This window comes from Ambystoma mexicanum, chromosome 1q (assembly GCF_040938575.1).
Source record: "Ambystoma mexicanum isolate Mex_15411 chromosome 1q, UKY_AmexF1_1, whole genome shotgun sequence".
Lineage (NCBI taxonomy): Eukaryota > Metazoa > Chordata > Amphibia > Caudata > Ambystomatidae > Ambystoma > Ambystoma mexicanum.
In genome coordinates, this window is record NC_090922.1 from 1238809041 (window position 1) to 1238825898 (window position 16858).

Here is a 16858-nt window from a genome sequence, read left to right on the forward strand (position 1 = left end):
CACTGCACTCCTCCTGTTAGTTGGCACAAAATTTGTATTGAGGCTCTTTTCATGTGTGTCCTCAAATCAAATGTGCATGCTATTGTCCCTTAAAGAGCTTTTGAACTGATAGAGCACTGCTAAAATATTTGTATATGTATAGTTTCCTTCAATATTGTTGATCTTTTAAATGAAACATATTGCTCAGAAATATAAAGAGTATTGGTGTGTGTGTTCTTTGTTGACAAACAAAAGCTGCAGATGCACTTCTGAGGAACAATCAAGCAGTGCAGGAAAACACTAAGGGCCTCATTACACGGATGGCGGAGAACCATGGCGCTATTAGTGCCATGGTTCATGGCGGTAAAATACCGGCACCGCCTTGGCGGAAAGGGGAATTACCGCCCCATTCCAAGGTTGGCGGGGCGGTAATTCCCCCTTCCACCATTGCCCTTCCCCATTCCCATTTTTGCCCCATAGGGCTCAATGGGAATGGGGAAGGCGCTAATTACGGTCTCGCAAATTGCAGTACCGTAATTAGCTCCCTGGGTCCCTTTGCAGGTTGGTTTTTAACGCCTGCAAAAAGCAGGCGTTAAATCCCCCAACCCGCAAAGGGACCTCGTAGTAAGGCGGTAAGGATTTACCGGTACCGCTATTTTACCGGTAACGGTAAATCCTTACCGCCATCCGTGTAATGAGGCCCTAAGGCTCTGTATTGCATATATATATATATTTCTCAAACACATGCTGTTGTTGTTAATAATAACAATAATAATAATAAAAATAATAATACTAATAATAATCAGATTATTATTAGTATTATTATTATGCTGGAGTGAAACACAATGTTCCTGGAACACACTACAGTAGATTTGGCATTGATTCTTCCATTTAGAACATATGCATATTGCCTTTACACTAATAGGTGTATTACCACATCTCCAGCAAGAGTGTCAATGTGTCAGTGTTTGATGAGTGAGCAGGGATAACCACATTCCCCTGTTACATATGTAAAGCATGAGGGCCCCGTTCTTAAGGCTAGAAATTGTAGCCTGATCAGGCCGTGGACCTGAACATCTTATAAGTTTTCTTGTGGGGCAGTCCATAGCAAGTTTTAATGCAGAGGGCAATCCACTGAGAGATGGTCTGTTTGTAAATGGTGTAAGGGTGTAGAAGTAAGAAATCGACACAGTGGTGGCATGTTTATTGCTATAAACATTTATTAATGAAATGAGGGTTGGGGAAATTCTAACTATCCTTAATAATAAGAGGGGTTTCCCTGCCTCCAAGAATAATCTAAGGAATCTGTCAGGATGTCCAGAGAAAACAAAGTCCAACGTCATGTCAAACCTATTTCCAGCCCTTACACTAGCAACTTAAACTAAGGTGCAAGGAGATCTTCTTTGGTTCAAAATAATGTCTTTCTTCTTCTGGACGTGGGTTTTATAAGCTCCTTTCCAGCTCGTAAAACAAAATTCAAATAGTGCAAAAACAAACTTACAAAGGATGTGCAACCTCGTGCCAAAAATGTTGCTGGGTCCTCATAAGGCCAAGAGAATGTCTCCCTTCTCATGGCTTTCCAAAATGTTCACAAACACCAGGGGGAATGATGCCCTTCCCCTGATTTCTCTTCAGCTTCTTCAAAGTGCCAAGATAGTGTCCCTTTCTCTTGGTTTGGTATACTGTTCACAACTCCCAGGGGGAATGATTCCTTTCCCCTGACTTCTCTTCAGCTTCTTCAAAATGCCAAGAGAATGCCTCCCTTCTCGTGGCTTGGTATAATGTTCGCAAAACCCAGGGTCAATGTTTCCCTCCCCATGGTTCCAGCTTCTCTCGCAGTCAACCTGGTTCACTAACCTGCCAGGTACTGTGACTATGAAAATATCCAATGATTTAATCCTCATTTAATCCTCATATGAGTGTGAGTCCCAGAACCGCCTTTCTGACTTATGTTCTGTGTTCTGCAATACTTGGTATACTCCCTTTGCACAGTATCATAGGGTGGTTTTGGATATGTTAAAGTTCTCCTGACTCTGTCAGGCTCCCAGGCTCTGTCTTCTGGATTTTGCTCACCCTTCTGGGTTCTCCACCAACTTCTTGGGGCCTCAATGCCTCCCCAACAACCAGCGTACATTTTTTCCCGGACCACGATGGTCTCAGGTCTGCCGTTGGGCTACCTAGATCTTTGTTCTCGTTCGGCGGTCTGTGGCAGCTCTGCAGTCTAAATCTTCTTCTGGGGAATGCAATGCTTCCTTCTTGTGTTCTCCAGTCTGCTGCAGCAGTTTCTGCACCCAGGTTTGGGGAACTGTCCTCCCGCTAAGGACCCGCTCTGCTTCTGCTTGCCCCTGCCTCAGCATCTCAGTCAGCATTCTTCCTTCTCTCGAGTCTCCTCTTGCTCTCACAACTCCTCCAGGTAGGGCTCAACGCCATTCCCAGTCATTCCTCTGTTTTTATACTTTGTTGTACTTCAGATTGTCCAAATTGACTAGGCTGCACTGTTTGAACTTGCACAGTATTATGTATTACTCTGCGTCTCTTCTTCTCAGTTTCCCAGTCCTAATATTCACATGGGTAGTCAGTGTTCTCCCTCTTCTCAGTGTAAGGAAAGGAATTGGCATTTTTCACATTACAATAATACCATTGCATAGGGAGGAACGGAGTTAACCTAAATAGGGTAAGAGGGTTAGGGAGTGGATAATGCTGTATTTACATACTGTGTTCTCCCTGCATCATCGTCCCTCATGCCATGAGGGATTTCCCCACCCATGTGATCCTCCCACGGTGCACCACCCCCAGGGGTATTATTGGAATGTGGCTGCACCATCCTGGCCCCATGGGAGGGTCCCCCCCCCATGGAGGAAGGGACGAGATCCAAGGACTCTTCACAATGGCCTTCGCCTTTCTGGGCAAAACCCATGAAGAGCAGATTGGAAATCCTTTCATTGTTTGTCCTAGACATGTAAGGCCCATCTAGGCTACAATCTGTGCAATTGCTTATTCGTCTTGAAATAATTAGGTGGAGGGAGGAACACTGGAAGTTGAATCTTTTGCTCAGAGTGAAATTCATACACACCCTGTGACTTATTTTTGAGAAAGCGGGTGTGGCCAACAAGGCCTGCAACTATAGAGGCCTCATTACGAATTGGTATTCTGGCAGTAAATCAGCCGGAATACCGCCCAACAGAAGTACTCTTACTGCCACTTGGTCTGGCGGAATACCTGCCGGATTACAAGTGGTGGTGCTGGAGCCAGTCCCCATTTTCCGAGAGTCCATTGGACTCTCTGGGTTGTTTTGGACAAAATAACTGCTGCTGTAATTACCGGCCTGGTAATTCCACTGATTTTGCTGTTTTTCAGCGGATAGTGGGAGGATTTACCGCCAGCATGTTGCTGGAGGATGTTGCTGGAGGTAAATACCCACTACAGGGCCATACTTGTAGTATGGCGGTGTGAAAAAAGTGGTAATTCCCTTACCACCAATTTTTTCCCACACCGCCATACTCGTAATGAGGCCCTAAAACCCTACAAGATGACATGCGCGTGATCCAGAAATGTACCTTCCAAGAAAGTAGCTCTAAAGGACAAGAATGTAAAGGCACAAATGAAGCTGCCATCAAGAATATAAAAACCAAATTAAAGTCCCACATTGGAACAACAAATGATTTTGGTTCAAGTGAAAGGGTAAATCCTTTCAAAAATTGCAGAAACACAGGGTCAGAAAAATAGCAACCCTCCTTTTGCGTTCTTTTGCTGATGAAAAGGATGGCTACGTGTAAGCCGTTCATAGTGCGCATATTGAATCCTGGAGTCTCACATTTAAGCCTAATTTTTCCAGACAAAGATGGAACACCAAAACCTGACCAACGAGACACAACAATGGGTCAAAACAACTATTAAAGCATCAGCTTGTGAACTTGTCCCAGTGACAATTATAAATGGACTTAGTTAATAGGCATCTATTAAGAAATATCACGCCAAGAATCTCCTCAGGGAGATATCAATCCTGATACCCCAACCTCGTCAAAGTCCTTCATGTAGGCTCAGCATCCTGGCATTAGGGTGAAAAACTGTTGCAAGTCTCCATCAGAGAATCTTCCCTAGAAGCCATTCCCCGAACAGGGCAAAGTTGCTTGTCCAGCAGGGCTAGGTACCAGATCTCCATTCCCAGTCCAGATTAGATTAGATTTTATTTACAATTTCATAACTTTGAGCCTTCTGTGACAGCATAATAAAATAAAAGCGCATAATATAAATATTTCAGTACAAATAAAACTTCAGAATAACAATGCAAAACACAACATCCTGAAAGACGCCACTAAAACCTTGAGCGTTTATGTAAAAACATGTCAAAACCCCACCACTAAGAACATTTTGAAAATGATTAGATCGAAATAAAATACACTCTTAAAACAAAAGGCCCAAGGGTCATTTTTCACCAGAGGGGAGAGAAAGAGTGGACAGCACAGAATAACATATTTACATACTCGCTCGCAGCCCTAAAAACCTGTCTCTCAAAGACACTGACCTGAGAGGCCACTAGACTTCTTTGCCCTGTGCTGCCAGCCTCCATAAATAACCCTTGCAGTTGTTTTGGTGATATTAGTGTCTGAATCACCCAGAAGAAAAGACAAGGCAGCATCCAGATGCTGGGATTGTCCAGAAGTCCTTCGCTTCTTAAAAGGGGGAGGAACCGTTGTGCCTTAAATGAGTCATAAGTCGGACATACAAGAAGAAAATGAGACAGGTCTTCTTTCTCTGCCATACACATAGTACAATTTGAGTTTGTCTCACCCTTCTATTTATTGGTAATGGAAGATAGAGGTAGAAGGTCTGCTCAAGCAGGAGCGAAGAGGTGTCTGATCTGCGGGTTGACACGTGTCAACTTATATGGTTGATGTCCTCCCCCTGCCACAAATATGCCAGCCCAGGGTATGTGGGCCAATCCTGCCGGCTCCTCCTCCATCCTCCATCCTCCTCCTTAGTCTTATCTCTTGGACTTCTATAAGTTTATGCAATAATGGCATATAGAGGTCTGTTCAATGGTGATCTTGTTCCAAAATATAACTGAAACCCAGTGTAGTGAGGTCCTTCAACATGTTCATCCTTTATGGGGAAATGGAGAATAGAGAAAAGAGGTTGCACCATGCCAAATCAACCAGCTATCTTGCATGGAAGGCCAGCCTCTTAGCACCATATCAGGCCGAACTGTCCATGACCCTTCTGTCCTGATTCTTACAATCAACATCTGCATATAAAGCCGCCGATGGAAAGCTTTTGGGTAAATGCAACAGGTTCTTCCGAAAAGGTTGTTCACTGGTACCTACTTGGTCAACAGGCTTCTCAAGACTCTATATGGCAGCACTGTAAGCAATGGCGCCTCCAAACTTTGCACAGTAGATGTTCTCTATTTCTGCGGCAAAATTGTCCCTATGTTTGCGCACCTACATTGTAATTGCTCCTCCTTCAATATAAACTTTTCGAGGGAATTTGGTCCTCCGACGTATTCCGTATCTATGACAGTAATCACCACAGCTGAGCTGCTTCAGAAAATCTTTCGTCGTCTGCGTCCTGCATCGATGACGTCAATACGCTGTCCTCGAGGGCCTCCGTCGAGCCGATGTCACCGGATGTTATAAGTAGACGCACAACGCCGTAGCCTCAGTTCTGTTTTTTCCACAAACGTGTTCGGTTCGGAGATCTCGGCGGCGTCGGTTCTTCTGAGTCTGTTCTTTCGGTTCTTCGAACCTGTTCGTTGTGAAGATTTCCATGATGTCTTCGTCTTCTTCCACCCCGCGGCTGGGTTTTAAGAAGTGTCAGGACTGCGGGTCCAATATGTCGTTGACGGATTCGAACAATGCCTGCCTCTGGTGCCTCTGTGAGGACCACGACACAGATGACTGTGTAGACTGCCAGTCACTTACATCGAAGGCCTTGCAGGAGCGTAAGAAGAAGCTTTCTGTAGGTAAGGTGGCCAAGCCCCGGAAGTCGAGATCCACTGGGCTTTCGACTGACGATTCGAGGGGCGACTCTCCGCATCATCGGCATCAGTCCAGGGGGTCTTGGTCCAGGAGTAGGTCCCACCATTCCTCTGGCTCTTCGAGGCACTCAGGGAAGCGCTGCCTATCGGTCACCTTCCCCGTCCTCGTCCGAGGACTCCGCCCGTCGGCGGGTAGCTTGTCCCAACAAGCATTCCACTCCTGCGGAATGGGATTAATTTCGGCAGGAGATGATGGTGATTTTTCAGTCGCAGGGTTCCGGTCCGTCCGTTCCGTCAAAAGACGCCGGACGTGACCGTGCTAGAGATGCTGCTCGCACACCTTTGGGCTTGAGCGGTCGTCGCGATCACCGGGCACCTTCGAGGTCCCGGTCGGACAAGGATAGTCGCTCTAGACATGCCTGTTCCAGGTCCCGGTCCTCGAGACCGTTGGAGCCTGTGAGGTCTTTCAGTTCGTCGAGGGACTCTCTCAAGGCTCCGCCTCCTAGGAAGCCGTCGACGACATCAGCGCTCAGGCTGTCGAAAGACACGCTCAGGGCTCTGCCCTCGAGGACTGTGTCAAAGCCGTCGGCGCCACGCTCGACGTCGACGCCGATTCCATCGACGCCCTCAACGCCTTTCGAGGCTGCTTTGTCTGAGGTACCCCGTAGTACAGTGGAACCCCCTAGAACGGCTCTGGCCAAGGCTAAGAATGACTTTGTCCCTTTTTCTGTGCCCTCATTCCAGCCTCTGGATTATATTTCTGAGGTGGATGAAGGGTCTGAGGAAGGTATAGTTCCTGAGGAGGTACCTGACGAGATTTTGTCTGGTCATAGCCAGTTTGCAGACCTGCATCAGTCGTTGCACGACGCCAGTGGTCTGGACACCTCTCCGGAGGTGGAGTTCTGTAGGCCTGAGCCTGGCACCCATGCCGAGTCTTTGTACCGGCACCTTATGTCGAGGGTCACGGAATACTTGGGGTGGTCGGCACCACCAGTGGATTTTCTGCAGGATGACCTGACGGATATCCTCGACCAAGGTGTTAGGGAGAATTCTCTCTTTAGGCTGAATTTCCTAACCTAGTGAGTCCCCCAGCAGCTTTGCTGGATTTCTGGAGTTTGTTTTTTTCCTCCTGCCAAGAGTGAGACTCTTTTTCTCCCACTCTTGGACATGATTCATGGTATTCCTTTGATTGGTAATGTGTTTTATGGGTTATGGGGTCCTTTACTCCATAGAGTCTCATGTGTTTTTCCTATGTGTGTTACACAGCACCCTCCGTGCATTAACACAGGGGTGTCATAGTGACACCCCACCATAGACTCCATACCCTGGGACTGACTACTGTCTCCCAGGGCATGTAAAGTCACCATTGGCTTTACTAGTCCCAAATTATTAACAGAAACCAGTACAAACCATCATATTGTGTACGTACTGGTCGGGGCAATTCGATTGCCCCGGGGTCTGTTAGTCGAGGGGGCACGTCTCCGTCCCCCCTGATCGAGTTTTGGCTGGTGGCAGTGGAAACTACTTTTTACATTCGACCGCGAATATTTTCCTATGGGATTTTGCCATTGTTCGAGGCTGCCAACTTTAATTATTTAATTCTCATAGCCTCGAACATACCGCCGGTTTATTTAATTAATATTAATTCTCCGGTTGGTATTTTTTGCCAAGACTCGATTCTAAAATGGCGTTTGTGTTCTCTTCTGTGACTCCAACCCAAGTCGAGCCCTTTGTTCCACTTTTTGGCGGGCTTCTCCACAGAAGCCTCCAAAAGTGGTGCCACTCTGTCTGGGTACCACAGGGGGTGTGGGAGGGGGTTTAGGCACCCTGGACCGAGTTACTTTAGTAACTCAGGTCGGACTCTTGTGTGATTGGCCCAAGTGGTGAGCAGCATGTTTGAGTGACAGCTAGGCTGAGTGAATGGGGGTTTTCTGCATAAAAGAAGGGCTTTGGGGACTGGAACTTCAGAAGTCGCCACAGGACCTGAGAATCCGACGAGGGAGAAGCTGAGCCTACCTACCACGACGACACCACCGGTGGAACCCTGCAGAATTGACTCACCACTTCCCGACGACAGAGAAGATCTCCTGGCTGGAGAGGCTTCTTCCCCTGACTGGTGGGCACAACCAGTTTTCCTTTCTTTCTTCGCACCCCAGTCCGGTTTGTGGTCGAACTGCCCGTGCCAAGCACCCTGGCAACCGGATAGCCACTCACCACTGAACCGTGAATCACCGGACCGCTCCTTGTACCTGAGAAACACCGCGGCTGGTTTCTTCCCTGGCAGTGCAACGGACTCCTGTCTTCCTCCACGACGAGATCCTCTCTTCCCCCGTACGAAGCACCGACTTGCACCCGCTGCCAGGAACAACTGCCCCCGCTGGAGTGTTCTCATCACTTTAAGGTACCGTGTCCGCCAGGCCTCCCTTTCTAAAGATTGCTACAAGGAAATAATAACCCCTTAACCTTCTGGACTGGGCTGGCCGCCTTGACCCTCTAACTGGTCCCTTTCTTCGGTCCAACTCCTTTTTGAACCGTTACAAGACTTTTGTGCACTGCAACCGTGTGACCTTGGACACATTTCGTTTTGATCCTCTTAAAGCGGATCCGGCCTACTGACTCTGAATTCACGGTGTTACTTTGCCTTCCTCTCTTGTTGTGTTCGTGAAAAAGTGTTGGGATCTGGTTCAATTTATTCTCTGCTTTTCTCTCCCTTTTTAAAACGAATTATTGGAGTGCTATCTACGTTAAGCGCTCACCGCTGTCTGAAAATAAGTGGGGCTTTACGTAAGACTTGTCTAAATATTCTTTTAAGGGAGTGTATATCTTTTAGTGACCATGTTTTTGAATTGCTTACTATTAGTGCCTGTGTGTTTTTCTAGATGTGGTTTTAAATAAATAATTAAATCTCTTTTACACCAAGCCCTGGTCAGTGTTTACTTGTTCTATTGTGTTCTCTTGACCTATTGTGAATACTCTGTATACTGCCTAACTCTTCTTGAGGGAAGTCTGACTGCTCAGCCACAGCTACCAAGTGAATCTGTGTGGTACAGACTGCTACCAAGTGGGTTTACTGCCAAACACCTGTAGTCCTAAATCTTTTGCAGTGGTCCCAGAGGGAACTGCACAGGTTTCTGCCTAACACAAGGTCCACCAACTGACCCGGTACTGCCATTCCTTATGGCCTTTCAGAGAAGGGTGACAGCAGCTTGGACTGCTCCGTACAGTCTCCCGGCAGTGAGCAAGTCCCTGCTACTTGACCACGCACCCCACTCCAGAGAGTTTGGTGGTGCATGCGGCTACAGCCCCAGCAAAGCAGGCGTCGTACCCTACCATCCCTCCTGATAGGGACGACAAGCGTTTTGATGGCTGGGCGAAGAAAGTGTTTTCTTCAGGGGGTATGGCTTCACAAGCAGCCAACTCCGTGCGTGCCTTGTCACTTTTCACGCACACTCTGTGGAACTGTATTTCGTTAGCGGCTGAACATATTCCCGAAGGGGAGGAACGAGATGATTTTCTTGCCTATTGTGAAGGATGGCAAGGATGCCATGTATGAGTCCGTTCAGTCGGATCTGGACATGGCGGATTGTGTCAGCCGATCCATGGCGGCGAGCACCGTAATTTGCGGAAGTCTGAGTTTGCTCCGGATGTGCAAGCCCGGCTTCTCAACATGCCCTTTGATGGTGAACGTCTTTTTGGCAGCAAGGCTGACGAGAGCCTTGAGAGGTTGCAGACCTCCAAACCTGCAGCAAAGTCGTTGAGCGCTGCAGTAAACCAACCTCCGCCTTTTTGTCCTAGGGGACAGCAATGGGTGGGAGGTTCCTTTCGATATTACTCATCCGTTGGTAAATCGAGAGGAGCTGCAAGTCAAAGGCGCCACCGTATGAGTACCAGAGGTGGAAAACAGGGTACTCGAGGTGCCAAAGCCGCTCAGGCAGTTGCCTCTTTGCCCTCCGCCACTGCCGCAGCCGCTTCAGCTCAGTCATGAGGCCATGTCCCATGGTTCGCCGGTTGGCGGGAAGGCTGGCGCAGCATCTTGTAGAGTGCCGTGCCATTACTTCAGATGTGTGGGTTCTGGAGATCATAGCCCACGGCTACTGTCTTCTTTTCCGGCAGAGGCCTCATGACAATACACCAGGGAATCTCTCTTTGAAGAGTCCGGATCCGCTCCTTGCACAGGAAATACAATCCCTGCTGGAGAAAGGTGCCATAGAACTGGTGCCTGTAGCGGAGAGGAACAAGGGATGGTATTCCCCTTATTTTTTGATTTCAAAGAAAGACGGGGGGGATTGAGACCCATCATGGTCTTGTGAGCTTTGAATAAGCTCCTCAGGAAGGACAAGTACAAGATGGTTACTCTTTCTCAAGTCCTCCAGGGCCTTCAACTTCAGGACTGGTTGGTGTCTCTCGACCTCAAGGATGCTTACTTTCATGTGCTGATCCATCCCAAGCACAAGAAGTACCTGAGGTTTGCGGTTGGTGACTCACACTTTCAGTTTCGGATCCTGCCGTTCGGATTGACCTCCGCCCCGAGCGTCTTCACCAAGCTCATGGTGGTGGTGGCAGCGTATCTCAGGAAAGGGGGGATTCACGTCTACCCCTACCTGGACGATTGGTTGATCAGGGCACGCTCTCCCGAGCAAATCCTTGATCATCTGTCCGTCACCTGCCACTCCCTTCACAAGCTGGGCTTCTCCCTCAACTTAAAGAAGTCCCACTTGACGCCAACTCAGCGGCTCTAGTACATCGGAGCAGTGCTCGACACGTCCCTGGGGCAGTGTTTTTCTCCCCAGGTGAGGGCTTATCACATTCAGCAGATGGTGCACAAGTTTCAGCTTGCCCAGAGTCTCCCGGCGTTCGAGTTCTTGAGGTTGCTCGGCCTCATGGCATCCTGCATTCTTCTGATGCCAGAGGCCAGGTTGCAGATGAGATCTCTGCAATGGGCTCTCAAGATGCAGTGGTCGCAGGACATTCTGTGGTGGCCCGTCGATTGCAATCTGATGAGGGGGGCTCCATTTTGGCTACCTTGGCCAGAGGTGACTATCGTGACGGACGCATCCCTCACGGGATGGGGAGCTCATGCCAACGAGTTGACAGTCAGCGGTCGTTGGTCTCCGTCGGAGTCCAGACTCCATATCAATCTGTCGGAGCTGAGGGCCGTTAGGCTTGCCCTGAAGGCTTTTCTGCCGACTGTGCGAGGAAAGAATGTCCTAGTTCTGACGGACAACACAGTGGCCATGCACTAACTCAACAAAAAAGGGGTGGGAGGGAGGGTCACTTCCTCTGTGCAGGGAGGCGATGCAGCTCTGGTTCTGGGCTATCCAGCAGAAAATTTCGATCTCAGCGGTTCATCTGGCCAGAGACAAAAACGAGACGGCGGACGCTCTGAGCAGGCAGAACGCGATCTCTCACAAGTGATTCTCCTGGAGATCTTCGCCCTTTGGGGGACCCCTCAAGTGGATCTCTTCGCCTCCAGTGTCAACCGGAAGTGCGAAAGGGTCTGCTCGTGGGAATTTCCTCCAAGAGGAGCCTTAGGAGACGCGTTTGTGGTGGAGTGGTCCTTCCCACTGCTGTACACATTTCCTCCAGTCCCCGTCATCCCGCAAGTGCTGCGGAGGTTACAGAGGTTCGGTTCTGGGATGAACCTCAATGCTCCGGCATGGGCCCGGAGAACGTGGTACCCAAACCTTCTTGACTTGTCTATCTGCCCTCCACGTCGTCTTCCCTACCGAGACGATCTGCTCTCACGGGAGGGGGGTCAGGTTCTCCATCCAGAGGTCAGATCCCTCAACCTTCACGCTTTGCTTCTGAAAGGTTGAGGTATAAGGATTGGGACCTGCCTGAAGACGTGATGGAGGTGTTGCTTTCGGCCAGACGGCCTGCAACCAAGTCCCTGTACCGTTGTCGTTGGAGAAAGTTCTGCGACTGGTGCAGGGTTAAGAATGTGGATGCTTTTTCATGTGACATTCCTGTGGTTCTGTCTTTTTTGCTTTCGTTAGCCCACAAGGGCCTGCAAGTGGGTACCATTAAAGGTTACCTGGCGGCGCTGTCCATATTTAAGCGCTCGTCGGAGGAGTGTTCTTATTTCAAAATTCCTTTAATTTCTCAGTTTCTCAAAGGGCTCACTAATGTGTTTTCGCCATCACCTTCCAGGTGTCTGGTTGGGATTTGAACCTTGTTCTAAAATTCCTAATGGGTGCTCCATTTGAGCCTTTACATTCTTGTCCTCTGAGACTGTTAACCAGTAAAACTGTATTTTTAGTTGCGGTCACTTTTGCAGAGTGAGCGAGTTGCAGGCCCTTTCAGTTAAGCTGCCCTTCACTGTGTTTCATAAGGACAGGGTTGTCCTTAGAGTTCGTCCTTCCTTTCTTCCGAAAGTTGTCTCGGAATTTCATTTAAGCCAGAAGGTCATTCTTCCGCATTTTAACCTCCTCCGCATCCTGGTAAGGAAGAGGAGAGGCTCCATAGGTTGGATCCTAGAAGAGCTTTAAGTTTCTACATTCCACGCATGTCCCGGGTCAGAGTGGACGATCAGCTCTTTATAGGTTACGCTGAAAGGTTTGGGACAAGCTGTTACTAAGCAGACTTTGTCTAGATGGATTATCTTGGCAATTTCTGAATGTTACCGATTGGCGGGTAAGGACCCTCTGGTAGGCTTACGGGCCCATACTACTAAGGGTATAGCTGCCTCTACTGCCCTGCAGAGGGGTGTTCCTATTCGTAACATCTGTGAAGCAGCCACATGGACTTCGGTCCATACATTTGTAAGACACTACTCCCTAGATTCTATCCATGGGCAGTATCTGGCCTTTGGCAAGGCGGTCCATTAATCTGCAATTTGATTGGGCATTCCAAACTTCTATATTCTAAATTCTTTTCCCTCCTCCATACGTTGGTACTGCTTTGGGAGTCTGTCATAGATATGGAATACGTCAGAGGACCCAATCCCCTCGAAGAACAAGTTACTTTCTTACCTGGTAACATTCTTTCGATGGGATGGTCCGACGACGTATTCCATATCGCTCCCCGCTACAGAATTTCTTATGCGATTGCAGCTTACGTTTCCGCAAGGGTTTCTGTGGTCATACTGGCAGAAGATTGGTGCCACACGTTCTGGGGAAAAAAAATATAACTTAGGCTACGGGCGTCGTGCATCCTACTTATAACATCCAGTGACGTCGGCTCGACGGAGGTCCTCGAGGACAGCGTATCGACATCATCGATGCAGGGCGCAGACGCCGAAAGATTTTCCGAAGCAGCACAGATGTGGTGATTACCGTCATAGATATGGAATACGACGTCGGACCATCCCATCGAAAGAACGTTACCAGGTAAGAAAGTAACTTGTTCTTCTAGAGGCTAGCTCTATTTGGGCTTTCCTGGAGAGATTTGGGGTGAATAAAACACCCAAGTATGAAAAACTGTCTACCACGTCTATTTATTCACCATCTAACCTGGAGGTGGGCTTTGATCTGCCCCTATTCACATTATTAAAAAACATTCCTTGGACTTGGCTTTGTTCAGGATTAGATGATTGCAGGAGCAATAAGAGGAAACTGCATGTAGTTGGGCTCTGAAGACATTTGGGGTCCTAGCAAGAAAAACAGTCACCTGCATATACATGCATATACCCAGGCCTACCCTCAATGTTGGGAGTGTCTTGTGTAGCTTCCTCAACAATGTTTGGCATGTCGTTTAGTTTAAACGAAAAGGGAATTTTTATACGCAGCCTTGTTTAATGCCTCTTACGGTTTGGAATTTCTGTGTCAATTGGCCATGAGAGCCAAACCTTATCTGTACAGTGGCCTTGTTATGTAGGGCACTGATAATGCAGATCAAACAGTTTTTATCTATTCCCATGGTTGCCAGCTTTGCCCACAGCTTTTCCCTGACCAGCTGGTCAAAAGCAGAGAAGTCTACAAATACTCCATAGAGGTGCATTTCCTTAACTATGGCTTATTTGTATGACAAATGCCAAAGGATAAAATCCTGATCCACGGTTAAAAGGCTTGATCTAAAACTGCCTTGGGCTCGGTCCAGAATTTCATAGTCATCAATTCACCTGTTCAATTCCTGGAGAAATTTGTAAGTAAAGATGTTACGATCAATATCAATCGAACTGATAGGCTAGACCTTGTTTATGGGGTCCTTCTCATACAGTGAGATAATAGGTGAATTTGACTAGAATGATGGATATATGCCACTGCTGACAAAAAGGGGGGAAGACAACACTGGAAAACTGAGCCCACCAGTCCGTAAAGAACTTAAAGGCCTCAGCAAGACTCATATTAGGACGTGGAGTTTTGCCACATGCCATGTGGTCAATGGATGTGTGGATCGTCGCTCCTGTAAAGAGTGACCTTTCAAATTGACCTAATTGCTCTGCTCAGGGGTTTCCCATCGCAGTGGAAAAGGAAGAGGACCCCCTTGCTCGAAGCAACAAATGTATAAGATAAAACTTGGCCAAATTGATCAGTTTGGAGACATATGGTCTACACCTCCATACCACCAGAAATCTGTTGAAAATGGTCAACCCACTCTACCTAAGCGATGTTTGGTTCGATGTATGAATTATATTTCCCTAATCCCTGTTACAACCTTCTACAATCCCAAATCCTTCTCATTGGCTGCTTTTCTCTGTTTTTGCCAGCTAAGCTTCCAGAATTATTTCTTCTTTTCAGCAATAAGATTTCCTAAGTGAGCTGACCTCTCCCTTCCCCCAAACAGCTAAAAGCCCTTCAATTCTGCGCATTCTTTGTCCAACCAGCCCAGATTTGCTGATTCACGAGCAGGGACGTCATTTAGGGGTCGCCAGGGGTCACACTTGCGACCCCTGGGGTCTCCTTTGCTACCCCTAAAAAAAGAAAAATGAAACAACAACAAAAAAAACTTTTCAAAGCTCCTGGGCTGTGGCCAGTGCCATGTGGCTATTTTAGCTATTTGTCTTACTGGAATGCCATACAGTCATTGCTAGAATCATTAAAGGTCTATTTCAGGTACACTTCAGGGTCTGAGTCACTGATTTAGTGGGTTCTTAAACACCTCAAATTTATAATGCAGACAAAATCCTGCAAAAAACATTTAGCCTAGACTAAGCATCCATTTCGGACTATGTATTCTGCTTTTCGCAAGTTGCAGTTATAGCATGTTTTTTTTCTGCCGATTCATATGGTGATCCATTCTTGTTTGAAATGTATATCACGTTACAGTAATATTGTAACCATATTTTTCATAGTGTACTTAGAAACAATGCTATGTGATGCCACATGCTGTTTTGTCAAGGGTTAAACAGTTGTGTTCTATCGCTTCCTGCGATGTCACTTCGGGGTGGGGTTAAATGACATCACGTCCTGTGATGTCATCAGGGGGGTCAAGGGTCATGTGATGTCACTTCCGCTACCCCTGGCATTTTGGTGAAATGACATCTCTGTTCACGAGGGATCTTGTTATCTTTAATTGTCTTTGGTCACATAAGGGAGCATGGAAGAGGTTAGGGGATCGTAAAAGTCAACACAATTTGCATCAGTAGAGAGTACCAGACTGAGACCCTTCCCCATAGGAGTTCAGGAATTCAGAGAAAACCCCCCATTTTCAATAGTCAGTTCAATCCATTCAAACAAGGACTCCTGCAGTCTTGGGCCTCACCTGACACTCACTTTATTTGTCATGTCCACCTCTGCCGCTACCTCCATAGTTTCAGCCCTGTCACTGTGGTCGACAAGATATTTGATCACCTTCTACTCTAGGGCGTATTTCAAAATCACCATACGATGCCCTCGAATCAATATGAAGAAAAATATAATCAATTACAGAGCTTGTCCCTCTTGTTTCACAGGTGGGCTGTGGGTCGAGGTTGAAGCAATCGTATTTTGAGCAGAGAGTAGATCCAAGTCTGTGCATACATTTCCAACATAATTCCTTTAGCATTAACCTTTTGTCTGACCATGGCTCAGCAAGTCTTTCACCTTGAGCATCGTCAATCCCTCCTCAGGGTCCCGTTTGGCATTCATGTCACCACAGATACGTTCATGTTGATTCGTTTTGGAGACAGTAGCCTCTTCTGAGACTATGGGTAAAAGAGATGCAAATTTCACAATGTTTTTACAACGTGCGTTAACATTAATAACTCTTTAAGCTTTTTCCTGTCTAACAGAACCATATCAATAACAGTACAGATTTGGAAGTCAGTTGGCGTTCCTAAACATACCTACATGCAGAGGCATAGCCAGGATTGTCTAATAGGTGGCGCCTGAAGCTAATGTAGTTGGGCTCACCGTAGTGACATCAACATCTGTAAATGCCTGCACAGCGATGCTGAATGGGCATTTACAAATTTTGGCAGGGCCTTGCCCATTCAGACCCTAACTACATGCACTGGTTCTGCAAGATTTCTGAAGACCCCCCACCCCATATGTCTTGATGCAGATCTTCTTTCTCTACTTTAAGTAGCCGCCTAATGCCCATGACTCCAAGCACCAGGTTTCCTGCAGTATGATCAGTTTAAAACTACTGACAAAGGCCTTAAAGTCCAGAACACCATGTTTCTGTGGCAAACCAATCACGTGCCAGATGACTAGTTTGACAGAGAGACTTGCAGGAAATCTAGTCCTCTTGTTAATGTTAACAGGTGTAGGGCAGTCATTTCTCCTTGATAATTACCTGAAGTCAGAGGTAGGAGAAAGGGATACTCTTTGGGCTCCTTTCCTATGTTTCTCGAGCCTAGGGCGTCCTGGGGCAGGTTGTAACCAAGAGATGCAGATGTTTGACAAAGTATGGACTGGGGCCAATTGCCTGGAAGCTTGAAAGGTTAAACCACTTACTTTGAGCAAAGCTGCTTGTATTCCCCCACTCAAAATCCTGCTGGAAACACTTCCGTGTCGAGGATAAAATGTATTGGAAATGGGT

At 47.3% G+C, this 16858-nt stretch overlaps 1 protein-coding gene across 14 annotated transcripts in view; it reads left to right on the top strand.

Moving 5' to 3' along the window:
• The window catches only part of DOCK7 (dedicator of cytokinesis 7), a 1498361-nt gene that overhangs the window by 1134133 nt on the left and 347370 nt on the right, over nucleotides 1–16858 (top strand). The window lies entirely within an intron of this gene.